The 20,502-nt window shown below is 34.1% G+C and overlaps 1 protein-coding gene across 3 annotated transcripts in view; it reads right to left on the bottom strand.

Moving 5' to 3' along the window:
- Positions 1–20,286, bottom strand: part of slo (calcium-activated potassium channel slo) — a 427,716-nt gene extending 407,430 nt beyond the window's left edge. For 2 of the 3 annotated variants that reach the window (XM_069824447.1, XM_069824444.1), the window contains exon 1: positions 20,223–20,286. The gene's annotated coding sequence lies outside the window, so the exon portion shown is untranslated. The remainder of the gene's footprint in view (positions 1–20,222) is intronic. The other variant, XM_069824442.1, reaches the window with a different exon arrangement.
- Positions 20,287–20,502: the final 216 nt, after the last annotated feature.

Below are 20,502 nucleotides of genomic sequence, written 5' to 3' on the forward strand. Positions count from 1 at the left end.
ATAATAATAATAATAATAATAATAGTAATAATAATAATAATAATAATAATAATAATACTTACTGGCTTTTAAGGAACTCGGAGGTTCATTGCCGCCCTCACATAAGCCTGCCATTGGTCCCTATCCCGAGCAAGATTAATCCAGTCCCTACCATTATACCCTACCTTCCTCAAATCCATTTTAATATTATCCTCCCATCTACGTCTCGGCCTCCACAAAGGTCTTTTTCCCTCCGGCCTCCCAACTAACACTCTATATGCATTTCTGGATTCGCCCATACGTGCTCCATGTCCTGCCCACCTCAAACGTCTGGATTTAATGTTCCTAATTATGTCAGGTGAAGAATACAATGCGTGAAGTTCTGTGTTGTGTAACTTTCTCCATTCTCCTGTAACTTCATCCCTCTTAGCCCCTAATATTTTCCTAAGAACCTTATTCTCAAACACCCTTAATCTCTGTTCCTCTCTCAGAGTGAGAGTCCAAGTTTCACAACCATACAGAACAACCGGTAATATAACTGTTTTATAAATTCTAACTTTCAGATTTTTTGACAGCAGACTAGATGACTAAAGCTTCTCAACCGAATAATAACACGCATTTCCCATATTTATTCTGCGTTTAATTTCCTCCCGAGTGCCATTTATATTTGTTACTTTTGCTCCAAGATGTTTGAATTTTTCCACCTCTTCGAAGGATAAATCACAAATTTTTATAGTTCTATTTTGTACAATATTCTGGTCACGAGACATAATCATATACTTAGTCTTTTCGGGATTTACTTCCAACCCTATCGCTTTACTTGCTTCAAGTAGAATTTCCGCGTTTTCCCTAATCGTTTGTGGATTTTCTGCTAACATACTCACATCATCTGCATAGACAAGAAGCTGATGTAACTCGTTCAATTCCAAACCCTCTGTGTTATCCTGAACTTTCCTAATGGCATATTCTAGAGAGAAGTTAAAAAGTAAAATAATAATAATAATAATAATAATAATAATAATAATAATAATAATAATAATAATACAAGGTCTTTCACCCTAGAACTGACATCGAAAAGAGAAGCTGAACTTGAAAGTAGCTGGATATAGGCGGAACACTGGCGTCGCAATGCTTTGCAGTGGGAGTGACAGTCAACCATCTGTGTGCGCCTTTGACTATACCATTTCTTTTGTAACAAACACAGACCAGTGACGTGTTTAAGTTGCTAGCTTTGTCTACTGTTGTGATCTACGCGAATCAATATACTTGCCAATTTGCTTGCTCATTTCTCTGCTAGACAAGGACCCTAGAATAGACTATTCATTCTACCCTAAGAAGCCGCTGTCACCTGTTGCATACCTAGCAAGCCATTTCTCATTCCAAGGGCTGGCTTCGGTTACAATTTTCGAAGAGAGGTTTGCTTAGGACAGGGCTGGGCACATTACGTGATTCTGAGAAATGAGCGCTGTGTGCTTTAAAGAGCGGGTCTCGCGAGCGGTGTGACGTATGCATACTGTACGTCATTCAGTGTCGGTGCAGTGGTGACTCTGCAGTATGATGGCGAACTTTGAAGACGGAGCTTCCGCTCATACACTAAAGCGTCCCGCTATTCCCAATGCGTTTAATGTATCATGGGAGGAGGAGTTCTTTTCGGTAGAGAGCAGTGGATTAGCAAAGTGTTTAATTTGGGATAAAACACTCCAACTGATTGAGAGGTTCAATATCTAACAACAGTATTCTTTACAAAATGCTACTGAATATGACAAATATGTTGGTAATGAACGCCACAAAATTAATACAACTTAAAGAAAATGTTTCTCAGATACATTATATTAGAATATCTATTTGATATTTACATTGAATTATAGGTTATTATACATTTAGTAATATATAATTTTAAATTATACAAGTATTATGATATATCATAGTATAGTATATTACAGTTCATGATATATATTAATTGTTGTGGAGAAAAAATTAACAGCTCCTAGAATTGAGGATACACCTGCTAGATGTAATGAAAAAATTGCTAGATCAACAGATGCTCCGGCATGAGCAATGCCTCTTGCTAGTGGTGGATATACTGTTCATCCTGTTCCGGCACCTCTTTCTACTATACTACTGGAACTGTAATATACTATACTATGATATATCATAATATTTGTATAATTTAAAATTATATATTACTAAATGTACTATAATAACTTATAATGCAATACAAATATCGAATAAATACTCTAATATAATGTACCTGAGAAACATTTTCTTTAAGTTGTATTAATTTATGGTCATATCATATCATATATCATATCATATCATATCATATCATATCATATCATATCATATCATATCATATCATATATCATATCATATATCATATCATATCATATCATATCATATCATATCATATCATATCATATCATTTCATATCATATCATATCATATCATATCATATCATATCATATCATATCATATCATATCATATCATATCATATCATATCAAATCATATCAAATCATATCATATCATATCATATCATATCATATCATATCATATCATATATCATATCATATCATATCATATCATATCATATAATATAATATAATATAATATAATATAATATCATATCATATCATATCATATCATATCATATCATATCAAATCATATCATATCATATCAAATCATATCATATCATATCATATCATATCATATCATATCATATCATATCATATCATATCATATCATATCATATCATATCATATCATATATCATATCATATCATATCATATCATATCATATCATATCATATCATATCATATCATATCATATCATATCATATCATATTATATTATATTAACAGAATGACAATAATGCACTTAGTGAATCGGCTATGAGAATTAGCTACAAAATTTGCCACGAAATTGCAAAGGAATTGAAAACATTCAACGAACGTAATTTCATCAAGCGATGTTTAATTATATTGGCAGATGAACTCTGTCCACAGCAAGTAAGGGAAGTGGAAGCCATACGCCTGTCTCGTAGAACCGTGGTGAGGAGGTTGCAGTATGTGCGTATGGGTTATGTAAATAAGCCTAATGATTTGTGTGTTTGCATAGAGCGAAGTTTATTTCATTAAATTAATAAGAGTGTTATAAAGTGTGTACTGTAGGATGGATTGATGTAATATCCTTATAAACTATTATGTACTGACAGACTGAATGACTAGAACAACCGTGACTCTTGTTATATTAATGCAGGGAAGGTAGCTGTAATGCGAGTCCGCCACTGCGTGAGCGTTCTGCTCTGGCTTGGAATTGAAGTGCCTTGCGGAGCGAGAGCAGCTCTGGCCGACTAAATAGAGCCGCTCTCATGCCCGGCCCTGGCTTATGATCTCCGATGGATCTGCACTTAAAAATAGGCTAATGTGAACGATTACGATGATGGTTGCATAAAAGAGTTCTGATTATTGTTGTTTACTGACACATTAATTATGACAAGCGTACCAATAGGAGCATGAAGAAAAACAACAGGAAGAGGAATATTAAGAAGAAAACAAGAGAAAGAGGAAGGGGATGTAGATAAATAGAATTAGGAAGTGTTGTTTAATGACGCATTAATGATGACAAGTACAAAGAGGTGTACAAATAGGGGCATGAAATACGACATATTGTGTTTTCAGAAAAATATCTTTAATGTCAGCATTCTCAAAATTCACCCTACACTATAAGTTGAGGTTATTTTCAAAAAGCACCAGCTTGTTTCAGAGTTATATAGCATAATATCAACTATACTATAGAAACAAATCAGAGAGAGAAAGAGCGAGAGACAGCATGAACACCTACACACAAATACACAAACATACACAGAAACAACAGAAATTAATTCGTAGAGGCGAGAAAAAGTTTTCGAAGCATATCCCAAACCCATTGTATTTTAGTGAATCTAAAAATAGTATTTACGTTATAGGGCTGAAAAAAGCATACCGTTTGAGATAGTGTGGGACTAAGCTCACCGGCTCTAGCGTGGGTGTGCAAAAACAAAATAATACTAGCATTTTAAAAGTTTTATTTGCGTTGAAAATTATTTATAATAATAATAATAATAATAATAATAATAATAATAATAATAATAATAATAATAATAATAATAATAATAATACAAACTGCTGAGCCATTTATACCCGAACCCAAGCTTTCAGAAGTCGAAATTGCGATATAAAATCTGAAAAAGTACAAGTCTCCAGGTATCGATCAAATTCCAGCAGAATTAATACAAGAGGGTGGAAGTGCATTATATGGCGAAATTTATAAACTTATACTTGCTATTTGGGAAAAGGAAATTGTACCAGAACAATGGAAGGAGTCCATAATTGTACCTATTTTTAAGAAGGGGGACAAAACCAACTGTGGTAACTTTCGAGGAATATCACTTTTGTTGACGTCGTACAAAATTTTGTCCAATATTCTTTTGAGAAGATTAACTCCGTACGTAGATGAAATTATTGGGGATCATCAGTGCGGTTTTCGGCGTAATAGATCGACTATTGATCAGAATTTTTGTATTCGACAGATAATGGAGAAAAAATGGGATTATAAGGGTACAGTACATCAGTTATTCATAGACTTCAAAAAGGCATATGACTCGGTTAAGAGAGAAGTTTTATGTAATATTCTTATTGAATTTGGTATTCCCAAGAAACTAGTTCGATTAATTAAAATATGTCTCAGTGAAACATACAGCAGAGTCCGTATAGGTCAGTTTCTATCTGATGCTTTTCCAATTCACTGCGGGCTAAAGCAGGGAGATGCACTATCACCTTTACTTTTTAACTTCGCTCTAGAATATGCCATTAGGAAAGTTCAGGATAACAGGCAGGGTTTGGAATTGAACGGGTTACGTCAGCTTCTTGTCTATGCGGATGACGTGAATATGTTAGGAGAAAATACACAAACGATTAGGGAAAACACGGAAATTTTACTTGAAGCAAGTAAAGCGATCGGTTTGGAAGTAAATCCCGAAAAGACAAAGTATATGGTTATGTTTCGTGACCAGAATATTGTACGAAATGGAAATAGTATAAAAATTGGAGATTTAGCCTTCGAAGAGGTGGAAAAATTCAAATATCTTGGAGCAACAGTAACAAATATAAATGACACTCGGGAGAAAATTAAACGCAGAATAAATATGGGAAATGCGTGTTATTATTCGGTTGAGAAGCTCTTATCATCCAGTCTGCTGTCCAAAAATCTGAAAGTTAGAATTTATAAAACAGTTATATTACCGGTTCTTCTGTACGGTTGTGAAACTTGGACTCTCACTCTGAGAGAGGAACATAGGTTAAGGGTGTTTGAGAATAATGTTCTTAGGAAAATATTTGGGGCTAAGCGGGATGAAGTTACAGGAGAATGGAGAAAGTTACATAACAGAGAACTGCACGCATTGTATTCTTCACCTAACATAATTAGGAACTTAAAATCCAGACGTTTGAGATGGGCAGGGCATGTAGCACGTATGGGCGAATCCAGATATGCATATAGAGTGTTAGTTTGGAGACCGGAGGGAAAGAGACCTTTGGGGAGGCCGAGACGTAGATGGGAGGATAATATTAAAATGGATTTGAGGGAGGTGGGGTGTGATGATAGAGACTGGATTAATCTTGCACAGGATAGGGACCGATGGCGGGCTTATGTGAGGGCGGCAATGAAGCTCCGGTTTCTTTAAAAGCCATTTGTAAGTAATAATAATAATAATAATAATAATAATAATAATAATAATAATAATAATAATAATAATAATAATAATACTTTATCGCCAGAACAAAGATACATATTGAATAATTTCAAGGGAAAAATTGTTCCGGGGTCGGGTATCGATCCTGAAAAACTAGACTTGCATAAAGATACATATTGCTTTTTTATATAACGTCACACTAGTACCCCCAGAAATTAATTTTAATCTATCTCGAAATTCATTTTTATGACTTAAGTTGCCTTTACCGAAACACCATCGATACGGCCCTAATTTGTGACAATCCATAGGAAAAGGGACGTTAACTTCAGAGACCTCGTTTTATAGGAGAGAGATAAATTATCATTCATGTAAAAATTAGCGTATTACAATTCTAAAATCAGATCTGGATTCAGCAGAAAATATCCTGTGATATGGTATACTAGATATGCTCACAAAAGGTAAGTAATATTTGGGTACCAAACTTTAACATATGTTTAAATTTAACTTGCTTTTCTCAAAATGAAAATTTTCGAAACTTAAAATTTAAAATTTCACTATTTTGAATTTTTAAACAAATAAAAATCATTTTGTCCATTATGTTCTCCTCTGTAACATGTCAATAACTCAACGTGGTCAAAATGCTAGCTAAGGTCCCATTTCCCATTGATGTTTTTACTTGGTTATCTAACTACGCTGTATCAACTACGAGGTTATTTAGCGTCGATGGGATTGATGATAGTGAGATGGTATTTAGCGAGATGAGGCCGAGGACTCGCCATAAATTACCTGACATTTGCCTTACGGTTGGGGAAAACTTGGGGGAAAAACCCAATCAGGTAATCAGCCCAAGCGGGAATCGAACCCGCGCCTGAATGCAACTCCGGATCGGCAGACAAGCGCCTTAGCCGACAGAGCTACGCCAGTGGCTGTTTCCCATGGATTATCGTATTTAAATCAGAATAAAAAGTGAAAATAATTTATGGAATGAAATACAGGTCATCTCATTTTAAGAATTACTTTGCTACAACGTTAAAGAACCGAATAAAAATGCAAATAGTGCATTTGTCCAGTTGTACCCAATATGGAAATCTTATATTATATCTAGATCTACAAAAATTAAAATGTTTAACAGTAATATGAAATCAGTCTTATTATATGGCTGTGAGACATGGAAAACAAGTAAAATTATACAAAATAAACTGCAAACATTTGTTAATAGATGTCTACGAAGAATTTTAAAAATTAGATGGCCAGATATAATCACAAACTCAGAACTATGGAAGATAACAAATCAGAAAGAAATCACAATAGAAATCAAAAGAAGAAAGTGGAATTGGATAGGGCACACAATCAGGAAAGAAGATGGAGCAGTAGAAAGAATGGCTTTGGATTGGAATCCCCAGGATAGTAGTAGAACAAGAGGAAGGCCAAAAAATATATGGAAGAGAACAGTTTTGGAGTAAATTTCTAGGGAAGGGAAAACATGGAGCGAAGTGAAGAAGTTGGCTGCAAATAGGGTCCGATGGAGGCACTTTGTGAATGCCCTATGCTCCTCGTGAGGAGATACAGGGGTTTGATTTGCTACAACGAATTTCTGTAACATACTGTATAACTGCCAACTACTCCGAACGGGAGGCACTGGTCAACCCTGTAACGTAAATCCGTAAATATTTTTATGCTCGACCATGCCGAAATGTAGTAATTATACACCTGGTAGCAGCCCTTTAATGGACCTCATTAAAGTACACCTATTCATTAAAGTTCAGTTGTTCCATCAATCAGAAAATATCATTGTAGCAATATGAAAGCGCAAGTATAGATTATTCTCGGATATGCAATCGAAAAACAACTAGTTCTGTTACTATAATAATTAGCGTTAATTGTAAATAATATTCAAATAAATTCAATTTGTCATCTCGTTTTTCAATGTCTAATTCAATTTCAAGGTTATATGAAGATTAATGTTTATTTTACTCTCTAGATTATATCAAGGTCAATGTCGACATTTGTTTCTCGGAAAAAATCAATACTTTCGCGTCTGCGCACATCTCACAATTTACGAGGTATTGCATAAGGTCAGTTCCACTCCTCAGTCAGATAAGAATAACATGAATACTTATGAATAATTTCAAGTTATAAATATGGTCGAGCATAAAAAGTCGTATGAAACTTGACTATACTGGTAATTAAGACGCTCGTATGAAAATTATGAAACTCGCTTGCGCTCGTTTCATAAACATACTCGCGTCTTATTTACTACCATTATAGGCTCTTGCATAATGTACTATTAGATATATCGGCTAGTTATGGGAATTTCCCAAAGGTTATGGAACGCAGCGTACAAACACCATAGTTTTAAACGATTATACAGAGTGATTTATATAGAACTGACACATTTCTTTCATTAATTGTTTCAAAACGAATTGTGCTAGCGACAACTTATTATACCTAAAATGTAGAGGAATTTTGGGAGATTATTTACCTCTATAGCAAATGTTGAAAATGTCCTCCATCCTGCATAAGGCACAACTCAACACGTCGTTCCATGTTACTGGCCACTCGTTGGCGGACTCTGTTGTTAGCTTGAATCTCCTGTGTGATGTTGTGCTTCAGATCGTCCAATGTCTGGGGACGTGTGGCGTAAACCCTGTCTTTTAAGTAACCCCATAGAAAGAAGTCCGGCGTTGTCAAATCCGGAGATCTCGGTGGCCACAGCTACTCAAAGGGCATACCAGAGAGAATTTGGTGTTCGCAATCCTCCCAAAAGAAACACAATACTGGGACTGGTAAACAAATTGGAAACAACTGGATCTCTGGTGAGTGAAAAGGGCAAGCATCGTTCATCTAGGCTTCCCACGGTTGTTGTTGACGTAAGAGCACGACTGGAGCAGTCACCCAAAAAATCATTAAGACGTTTGTCGCAGGAGGCAGGGTACACCTACTCAATGTGTCAGAGAGCCTAAAGCCATATAGGATTACGGTTGTTCATCAGCTGCAGGAACCAGATAAGGATAAAAGATTGAATTATTGTCGTTGATTTCAGACGTTCATTGTGCAAAATCCTGCCATATTGTCCATCACATGGTTCACAGATGAAGCATGGTTCCATTTATCCGGTTATGTGACGATCGAATAATTTCCAGGAACCTGTGGCCACCGAGATCTCCGGATTTGACAACGCCGGACTTCTTTCTATGGGGTTACTTAAAATACAGGATTTACGCCACACGTCCCCAGACATTGGACGATCTGAAGCACAACATCACACAGAAGATTCATGCTAACAACAGAGTCCTCCAACGAGTGGCCAGTAACATGGAACGACGTGTTGAGTTGTGCCTTATGCAGGATGGAGGACATTTTCAACATTTGCTATAGAGGTAAATAATCTCCCAAAATTCCTCTACATTTTGGGTATAATAAGTTGTCGCTAGCACAATTCGTTTTGAAACAATTAATGAAAGAAATGTGTCAGTTCTATATAAATCACTCTGTAGAAGAGTAACTATATTTTGATATCAGTATCATTTGTAACGTAGGTGGATTTACAAAAACACAGTTCACTTACTAAAAAGTTTATTCAAGATGACATAAATTAAGTAACTCTGATTTCCTGTTGGAATAAAAATTTACATTAGAAATATGTCTTAGTCATACAGGAGCTCAGTGAATGTCGTGTCAATGTGTCATGATAACCCTACGGTCTAATTTACACACAACAGCATGGGTAAATAGCAGCCTGGCAGAAGAACACTAGGTATGGTGCGTAGTGTAGAAAAGCAGAGAAAACGTGTAGATTACCTTCCGGAAAGGGAAAACAGGAATTTCAAATGCAGACAGTGAAATGTGCCACAAAACATTTTTATTGTGTTCTCATAATTAATCCATTATTTTTCACCTACCTCGTCAGAACTCAAGGAACTTCAAGCTGTTCTGTTTGCAGTGTTGATGTAACCGAAAATTCAACTTAGTCTAAATTATTGATATAAAGTATTTTGTGCGAGATCGTGCGTATTTGCTTGTTTTCCGCACAGAACCAATACGCGGCAAGTGTGAAATATCACATTCAGTATTCCCAACGTAACACACATAACAATTTCCCTCTTCTTACCGTTTAAGCGCGACATTCATTTTACTGCTTTAGGCTTTTAACATATTATTTTTAGAGACGTTTAACATAGTAATAATTATAAATTGGAAACTTACCACTGCAATTTCACCTCAATTGCAATGTTAATTATTGTTTTTAAATATTTGCAAAAATTAAGTAAAGTCTACTACTACACGAAACTTATTGCATTCCTGATACAAGTAACATTAAGGAAGCCGTGAAAAAAATCAACAAGATTCCAGATGCCGATGTTATTACTGCAATATGTTATATAAATAATATTGTTATAATATTAAAATGAAAAAATAAATCATTACATAACCTTACCGTTTGTTTTAAGTTCGCATTTATAGACTGGGGAAAAAAAAGACAGACGTATATCACGGCTTGCTGGAGTAGAGTAAACACAGAAAACATTTTATAGCAACAATGTTGAAGAAAGATATTTTGGTTTTCCGAAGTTGCCGTCATTAAACAGAAACCAAGATGGAGATTTCATTGCAACTAATTAGAAATTCGTCTTTCAGGTATGTAATAAACGATATTCGCACAAAATAATGTACGATACACGAGCGGTATGTTTGTTTTCATGTTCTCGGAAATTAAAAAAGCTCAACTACGTTTCGCTTTTTCAATCTTTTCCTCGACCATGAAAACGTCAACATACCGCTCTTGTAACGTATATTACTAATACATATGATCAGATTTTAATTTAAGTTTTTTTCTCTAATTACACTTAGGCCCGGTTTCTTCAACCTTTGTTAAATTATAACCGTGTTGTTATTCCATTTTAACTGTAAACTTAACAGTTGAAGCATTTCTTCAACTGCTGTTAGTACTAACAGGCTGTTAAAACCTATGTTAATTTAACTGCCCAATTTCATGCAGTTAAATCATTTAACTCTCTGTTAGCATAGAAGTATCCAATATGGCTGGTGCGTTAGATGCTGAACTTATATATTTGGATTATTTAGAAAATGATATCCATGAATACATAAACAGAGGGGACGATTTCTGTGATTTGACAGACCAGAAGTTCATACAAAGGTATAGGTTATTTTCTGCCAAGCCTCACTTTTCGCTTTCAACTTAGATCCGTTTGTTTGTTTATTCTCATTAATTGGTTTATGCTGCGAAATAATTTCCAGCAGAAGACTTCTCTAGAACGAAGAGAAATTAGTCCCATGATTTCTATTTGTTCCAGTGTTTTCCATTTCATAACAGCAATACCAATACGGCACTCCATGCTATTGTGATACAGATGAGAAAAGAAGCAGAAATCAAACCTGAGAGAATAGAAAGACTTCTATCCTCTCTGAATTAAACAACGGAAACAAGCGAGAATCGTAATTGTCAGAGTTCAGAAAACAGAAGTGAGCCTATACTTGGTTATAGGTTATGGTTAAACTCTAGAAATTCTGGTCCTAACAGAGAGTTAACAAACAGAATGTTAAAATGTGAAATGTAAAGTTGAAGAAACGCAATATTTTAACAGCAATTCATACTTTTAACTTACAGTTAATTAACGCTATGTTAGGTGCATTTTAACAAAGGTTGAAGAAACCGGGGCTTAAGTTTAAATAGCATTGAAATAAAATTCGTAGGCGTAGTTTCTTTTTCTCCCACTTGCTGACTTGGGATGCGAATTCCTGATAATGCTTTGTAACTAAATTGAACCTCAAAATTCACTAGACGTTGCTAAAAAAAACCTTAAATATTATTGGCAAACTAAAAAGTCACTAGATGTAGGTGAAAGTAATTAATATTAATGGTAAAAATAAGTGCTCTGCTGGGCAATATTAAAACATATCGTCAGGTTGAGATGCCTGACAGGCTAATTCGATAATCGCTGCCCTTCCACTTGCAGTATCAAAGTTCCATGGGGTCTTGCGTTCTATATATTGTCAGATTTTTTTACTTGGTTATTTAACGACGCTGTATAAACTACGAGGATATTTAGCGTCAATGGAATTGACGATAGCGAGATGATATTGATTTTGTTTATTTTACAAATTTCAAATTTTCAAATTTCAAATGCATAGGAAGATGCTATAACATGGTCAGTACAAATTTATATAATAATACAGAAGAGAACATATAATACAGAATAATACATCAGACTACAGACTATATTTACAATAATAGAAATAGAAATAAAATAATATAGTCAATATAAAAAGAGGATATAATAATATTAACAAAATTTGAGGATCAAATGAGCAGCGAGCATATATTATTAATATAAGAGGACTATAGAAAATAAAATAAAATAGGAACTAAAATTAAAATTACAACTACAATAAAATTATATAATATAATATTAACATTGAGAAGAATAATATCGTACGTGAATAAAGTATGAGAATTTATGAAAAATATATATTCCGAAATAATAGAATATAAATATAATATAGGCTGATTAATACACATAGGCTATAAATTAATTTAATCAAATTGAAGACATTAACACGTTTCTAAATTTTCTTGTTAGTAGGTTATATGTTAGAAGTTCTGGGTCTAATTTAGCTAAAGAATTATACAACCGAGGGTCAAAATTAATGCTAACCAACAGACGTGAAACATTTAGGTTCTACTAATGTTGAATTATTATTTCGTGTCGTGCCATCATTGTGTGCCTGTAATATAATCTTATTACGATTTTTATGATGCAAGACGAGGCCAAGGATTCGCCATAGATTACTTGAAATTTGTCTTACGGTTGGGAAGAACCTCGGAAAAAACCCAACCAGGTAATCAGTCCTGGCGGGAATCGAACCCGCGGCCGAGCGCAACTCCGGATCGGTAGACAAACGTCTTAGCCGACTGAGCTACGCTGGTGGCTTTATCAGAATTGCATAGCACGATAAATGAAAGAGAGAAAGGAATCCTAGGAAAGGGAAAAAGCGACAAAGAAATATGGCAATAAAATAACAAAACGAAGTTTATTTCATGATGTTTACACAACAAAAATGTTAATAAAAATGTTGTATGGTTTGTATAATGAAAGCCGCTATATTTTTCGCCCTGAACTAACCATACGCAAAGTCTCATTTACGCTGCGTTGAACACTAGTAATGTATCCACAATTCTTGAAGTTCCCGCAATATAAATAATAATTATATTTTAATTGACCGAAATTTTTTTCTGTTCCTGTAACGAGAAATAAGCTCTGGTAACGTTTTCCTAAATAGCCTGGACTATACTACTAGAAATATTTTGAAAAGAACGTAATTCTTTTGAAAAACTAAGAAAATTAAATAATCAGAGATTTATTATGCCCAAAAAATAATTCCGTTATGTTCACGAACAGAAAGGTTGAAAAACTTACAAAACAAACCTCTGAGTTCTTATGTGAATTACAGATTGACCTAAATATCCGTAGGTCTTAACTGCACAAGAATGAATGAATGAATGAATGAATGAATGAATGAATGAATGAATAAAGTAAGTGAATACATAAATAAAAAATAAATAAAGTAAGTGAATAAATAAATAAATGAATAAATAAATAAATAAATAAGTGAATAAATAAATAAATAAATAAATAAATAAATAAGTGAATAAATAAATAAATAACTAAATAACTAAATAAATAAATAAATAAATAACTAAATAAATAAATAAGTGAATAAATAAATAAACAAATAAATAAATAAATAAATAACTAAATAAATAAATAAATGACTAAATAAATAAATAAGTGAATAAATAAATAGATAAATGAGTAAATAATGAATACATGAATAAGTAAATGAATAAGTAAGTAAATAAACAAATAAACAAATAAATGAATGAATAAATAAATAATCAATAAATAAATAATTAAATGAGTAAATGAATAAATAAGTAGATAAATAAGTAAACAGCCAAATAAATGAATGAATAATGAATACATGAATAAGGAAACAATTAAACAATTGAATAAGTAAGTAAATAAATAAATAATGAATTTTATTTATTCTAATTATTGTTTTCTATTTTAATTATTGTTTTTCCTTTCTTTCTTTGACAAGTCCTATGTTTTTAACTCCTTTTTGGATAAATAAATAAATAAATAAGTAAGTAAGTGGGTAAGTAAATAAATAAATAGGTAATTAAGTAAATAAATAAACAAATAAATAAATAAAAACTGAGTAAATAAATAAATACGTAAATAAGTGAATGAATGAATGAATGAATGAATTAATTAATTAATTAATAAGTGATTAAATAAGTAAGCAAATGAATAAGTAAATAAATAAATAAATAATGAATAAATTAATAAGTAAATAATTGAGTGAGTAAATGAATAAGTAAATAAATAGATAATGAAGTAAATAAATGAGTGATTCAATAAATAATGAATAAATTAATAAGTAAATAATTAAATAAGTAAATTAATAAGTAAAATAAATAAATAAATAATTGAATAAATAATAAATTAATTAATAAGTAAATAATTAAATAAATAAATGAATAAATAAATAAATAAATAAATAAATAACTCTAATTTTATTAAATAGCACAAGAAATATAAGTAGAAGACGACAATATTTGAAAGTTCAAATTTTACAAAGCAATAGTTTAAGGGCAAGACTTATGGTGATGATAAAGCTTGACATTTAAAATTTTACTAAATCATAAATTGTAAATTAAATTGCGGCAACAGTAATGATGAAAATCTAAGTTTAATTAAAACGTCAGGAACAATAATAATGAATAACATTTAAAAATTTCACAGTTAACAAGATATCTTATCGGGTTCAGAAATAGACAGTGCTTGGATAAGGACAATTCTCAAATTGTGTTTTATGACAGAAGCATTAACTAAGTGCACAAAACCATTCAAGAATGAACAACACATGTGGAAGAACAGATCACACTGCAAGTTTCGTTTACTTCAGTTGCCACACACAACACTCTCAGCTTGTTGAGAGCTTCAAACTGCTGGAATAACAAACACTCAGGTGTGAACTGAACTCTGGTCACACAAGACGGTGCAGCGGAGTGCTCAAATCCAGTGCTCTCAGAGATACACACCTTCTTGTACTGTTACGACTCCCTCCTGATATGCTGCATGGTGTGAGAAGTACATCACCAGGATTAAAATTGAGTAGTCAGACATGAGAAGCACACTTCTACCCAGAGAACAAGAGCATTAGGAGACTTTTACTTAAGCAGAGGTTCGTTTGCTTACTTATATCTACCTCGTAACGTTTTGGAAAACAATCTTGTGGCCAGCATGACACTGTCTGCCTTGTGAATTGTAAGGAGGAACTAAATTTGTTTTATTTGCTACAGAAGTGACGTAGTCATTCGGACTTTTATTTAGTATATGCTGAAATGTTAAGTTGAGGCTATACAGGATGTTTAAAAAATACGGGGCATAATTTCAGGTATGTATTTCCCACATGTAGACAATCAATATAGTTCATTACAACATGTGTCCGGAAATGCTTCATTTCCGAGTTATGGCCTTCACAACATTGAAATTCACCGGAACGTTTTTCTTTCCGTAGGTCCTTGTCATTACAGAAGATGTTCAAAATGTCCACCTCCAGCTTGAATACAGACCTCACATCGATGTCTCATTGACCTGCGAACACGATCCCAAACTCCAGGAGTATTGCGTATGTCCTCAGAACATGCCACAATTCGATTCCGAAGGGATTCCAAATCAGGCACCGGAGACGAATAAACCAATGATTTTAAATGGCCCCACAAGTAGAAATCGAGAGGGTTCAGATCAGGTGAGCGTCGAGGCCAAGCAATTGGGCCACCTCTACCTATCCATCGATCAGGAAACCTTCGATCCAAGTACTGGCGAGCCGTACGACTGAAGTGTGCAGGAGCGCCATCATGCAAGACGTGAATGTGTTGACGATTGATCAGTGGAGTGTCTTCTAAAACATGGTTCCGGTGAATTTCAGTGTTGTGAAGGCCATAACTCGGAAATAAAGCATTTCCGGACACATGTTGTAATGAACTATTTTGATTGTCTACATGTGGGAAATACATACCTGAAATTATGCCCCGTATTTTTGAAACACCCTGTATATTGCGGAGAAGAAAAACAGATGGGGAAGCAAAGTAAACGCTGGTTCACAATAAACAGGAAACGAGAATCGGAACGAAAACGAAAACGGTAAAATTGTTAAAATGTATACATTTAAATGTGAGCATTCACAATTAACGAAAAGCTTGCCGGAGCCCGGGGTCGGGAACGGAGAGTTGGCCAAGTTTCAACTTTGGCATTCACGTTTCCACTAGATTCATTCTATTGCCATCTAAAAGCTATTTTGTCGTCATACATTTTGTAGCAAGAAGACCGTGACATAACCTATACATTATTTTGTTCTGTGCTGTGCATCATGGAGCAAGTTTTATTTGATGAGATTCTAATATTGAGTGTTGAGGAAAATCCTCACGTTTACGATAAGCGGCGCGCCTCGTATAAAGATGAGAAAATGAAGGAGAATACGTGGCTTTCAATAGCTGCATCTTTGAACACCGATCGTAAGTGAATCATATTTTATTACTGTATTGGTTGTATTACACACTACATATTCATGCCTCAATTCAATAACTACTGTTGTGTTCATTTTTGTTCTATTACAAATGTTTCTTCTCTAATTATTTTACGTTATGGTAGACTTAAAATAGGTTGTGATAATAAAGATGCATGGGCATATTTATAGTACCGTACCTAACGCAATGTTTCAGTTGAAATTTCGAAGTTGGTTAACCTGTGTTTATGTTGGCTGCCTTGTACTCATGAGAGAACGTCATTGGTCAATTATACACAAATAACATCAGAATGCGTAATATCGACTTTACATATCGTTATTAACATACATATCGATATGCATAGTCGTCTACGTTCTCGGTTTTCATTCTGGTTCTCGTTCCCGGTTTATTGTGAAGCAGCCTTAAGAAGGCAGAGAATGGACTAACAAGCAAACGTTCTGATGGACTAACAAGCAAACGTTCTGATGGGAGCAGATAAAAAAGTTAATTTTTTTTCTTCCACCAGGTTAATAATCTCAAAAGAAGTGCTTATACAAATTTTGGTCACTCGACCGCAATTACGAGACCGTCCAGAAAGTGATTTTCCCTGGGACCGTTTATAGAAAAAAGCACAATTGCATGGAAATATTTATTGAAACAGATATAGCAATTGTTGCGCTATTTGTCAACATATCCCCCCCACTGGAATTGAGACATTTGTCATACCATGGGATCAATTTTTGTGTCGTAGAAGTCAGACGCCTCAGATCGGAACCAGCGTTTGACTGCATTTACACACCTCTCTGTAGATCCCATGATATGAGAAATGTCTCAATTCCGATGGAAAATATGTTGGAAAATAGCTCAACAATTGCTGTGTCTGTTCCAATAAAATTGTCAATGAAATTGTGGTTTTTTTCTGTTAACGACCTCTGGCGAACTTATTTTTTTACTGCCCTCGTAATTGCGATAGAGTGGCTAAAATTTGTATAAGCACTTCTTTTGACATTATTAACATGGTGGAAGAAAAAAATTAACTTTTTTATCTGCCCCCATCAGAACGTTTGCTTGTAAGAGGAAAAGGAAAAAAAAAATGAGTAAAAGAGAACGAAGCTGTATCGGAGAGACAGCCACAAGTTTTATATGTGAATACGTCTCTCGGGATGAGATGTTGAATGTAAGGTATCCATTGTTTATACGCCAACTTCCATTTGCGCTGTATATGCCTCGATATTGCTGATTTTCTCTATTCACTCAACTTTACCCGAGAATTTTTCCAATTTAACTTGTCGGCTTTTGATTGTTACTCAATTACGATTCGTTTGACAGCACTGCGAACGTTCTATCGCTTCGCAAACTAGAGTTATACTATATCGACTGTCGCGACTCAAATTCCGCATCCCGCGTATCGCTAAATGACGTCACCCGCTCCATCTCAAGGTCACGCTAGATACAGTACATTGAACCTTTATCGATAGCATACTTGAATGGAATATGTCGTGTACTTTAGAAATTACAGGAGCGACAAAACTTGCTTGAAAATGTGTCGGCTGACTTCCTGGGATGGAACCCCAATACTAGACAGAGCTTAGAGACATATTCACTTTAAAATGTAGAAGGAGAATATATGCAAGGAAGAAAAATACGAGGAGAGTAGAAGAAAACAACAGGAGTAATTGAAATCGAAAGAGCATAAATAAGAGAAAAGAGATTTAAAATAAAGAAAGGGTGGGTAAAATGAGAGGAAATACAAAGGAAATGGAGAGAAATGAGAAGAAAGAGGAACAAAAGGAGAATGTGAAAGATGGGAGAGAAAGAGGAAAAGCAAAAGTAATAAAAAGGAAAAGTGGAACAGAAATTGGAGGAAAAAGGACAGGAAAATAGAAAAAGAGAAGAGAAGGAAAAAAGTAGGAGAACACAGGAATAAAGGAAAAGAAAAAGGAGGTTGGCAAAGAAAGAGAAGTAAGAACTGGATATAAAAGCTGTTGAAGAGGAAAGAGTATCAGATGAGGAAAAGTGTTTTGAACACGAGGACGTAAAAATATAACGGCAGGAAAAAAGAAGCTGGGAATACAGAAAAGGAGTAAGAGAAAAAGAGGAAAGACATGAAAAGGGAAGATTGGAGAAAACGAGAGACAGGAGAGGTACCTGAATAGCAGAATAGAAAAAAATACAAAAAGGGAGAAATGCGAAGAGATGAAGGAAAACGATGAGTAAGGAAAAGAAAAGAGAAACGTACCAAAGAGAATGGAAGAGATGAAGAGGAGAGGAACGAAAATTGAAGAACAGAAAAAAACTACGAAAAGAGGACATTCGAAGAGACGAAGGGAAAATATGGAGGAAAAGAGGAGGGACAGGAAAAAGAAAATGGAGATGAAAAAAGAGGAGAAGAATGAAAATAGACCAATAGAAAAACTACAAAAAGGAAAGAAATTCGACGAGACGAAGGGAAAAGATGAAGACGGAAAAGAGGAGAGAAATATAACAAAGAGAATGGAGGAGATGAAAAAGAAGAACGAAAATAGAAATAGAGAAAATTACGAAAAAGAAAGAAATGTAACGAGACGAAGGGAAAAGGTGAAGAAGGAAAAGAATAGAGAAACACAACAAAGAGAATGGAGTGGATTAAAAAGAGGAAAAGAACAAAAATAGACGAATAGAGAAATTTACATAAAGGAGAGAAATACGACGAGACGAAAGGAAAAGATTAAGAAGGAAAAGAGGAGAAAAAACAACAAAGAGAATGGAGGTGAAAAAGAGTAGAAGAATGAAATTATACGAATATAAGAAAACTGTAAAAAGAAGAGAAATGAGACTAGATGAAGAAGGAAAAGAGGAGAGTCACACAACGAAAAGCATAGAGAAGAAGATGGAAGAAGATGAGTAACGAAAATAGGAGAGGAATGTGGCGAAAAGAAGGCATGAGATGAGGAAGGAAAAGATCAGATAACAGCGACGAAAAGAATGGAAGAAATGAGAAAGACAAAATATAGAAATTTGACGAGGATGATACATAAAAGGAGAAAAGGGTAGAATTGTGATGAGAGAAGAGACAATGTGAGGAAGAGACTGAAAGAGAGAAACGTATTGAAGAAGGGTAAAAGGAGAAGGAAGCAAAAGAAGGGGTGAACTTCTATTTCTGGTTATTTCAGTGTTTATCTTGAATGACAGAGATTAAGAAAAAAGAGTAACATTCTTCCTAGTATTCTGAACTTTTCGTTATACATTTTCCTAATAAATATGTAAATTAATTTTATTATTATATAAATTCAGCAGTGCAATATCTATGCCTCTTGTTTTAATTTAGTATTGTCAGAATATTGTGTAATACAAATTTCAGTTATAGTCACACTCACAAAGGAAGTAAACGACTACATGACGAAACTTCCCTTCAAACTACGAACACTGTTATACAGTATCTCCACAGTAGACAGACACACACAGAATATTAGCTATCCTATACTGACTGTAATGTCCAGAAATTAAAGATTAAATAACGGACCGATTATCGAAAAATTGAGATTAGATGGCGAAGTGCTTTGAGTTCACCAGGCCATCTCCCATGTCACGTGACAGCGTAGGGATTGACGTCGGATGGCAACTCATTGACTATCTGCAAGCATTCGTCGTTCTTTTAATGCAGTATTTCAATTATATTTTCAAACATTTACGTGGGCAGCAAGCTTAAATTTGTTCACATTGTTGAGTTTATCGAATACGACGTAAGTTTGAAGGGAGATTTCGACCTGAGTTCATTTACAGGACCCTCGTTAAGAATACCGACATTAAAAACCATGTTTAAAATGCTTCATTGTCGTAAGAAAATTGTGAATATTTGTGTAGTCACAATTTTTAAAGAAACATAGTGCAAAAAAAAAAAGTCACATTAACTTGAGAAAAGAGTGTGAGCACATACACCAACCTGGAGGCATCAATGAAGTAGATGATAAGCGATGCGATGCTGAGTATGAACACCAACACCACCTGCAAAGACAAGAGAAGGTCAAGTTAGTTATTAAACCAGATTTCATTCAGATCATTCTTTTTGCGAGATATAATTGTAAATTTTGATTTCTCATAGCGAAGCATCTCTGTTAACAAGCTTCTATCTACAAGTTTCTCTGAACTGCACCAGAAAATAGTTTAATAATAATAATAATAATAATAATAATAATAATAATAATAATAATAATAAT

Source organism: Periplaneta americana, chromosome 4 (genome assembly GCF_040183065.1).
Source record: "Periplaneta americana isolate PAMFEO1 chromosome 4, P.americana_PAMFEO1_priV1, whole genome shotgun sequence".
NCBI lineage: Eukaryota > Metazoa > Arthropoda > Insecta > Blattodea > Blattidae > Periplaneta > Periplaneta americana.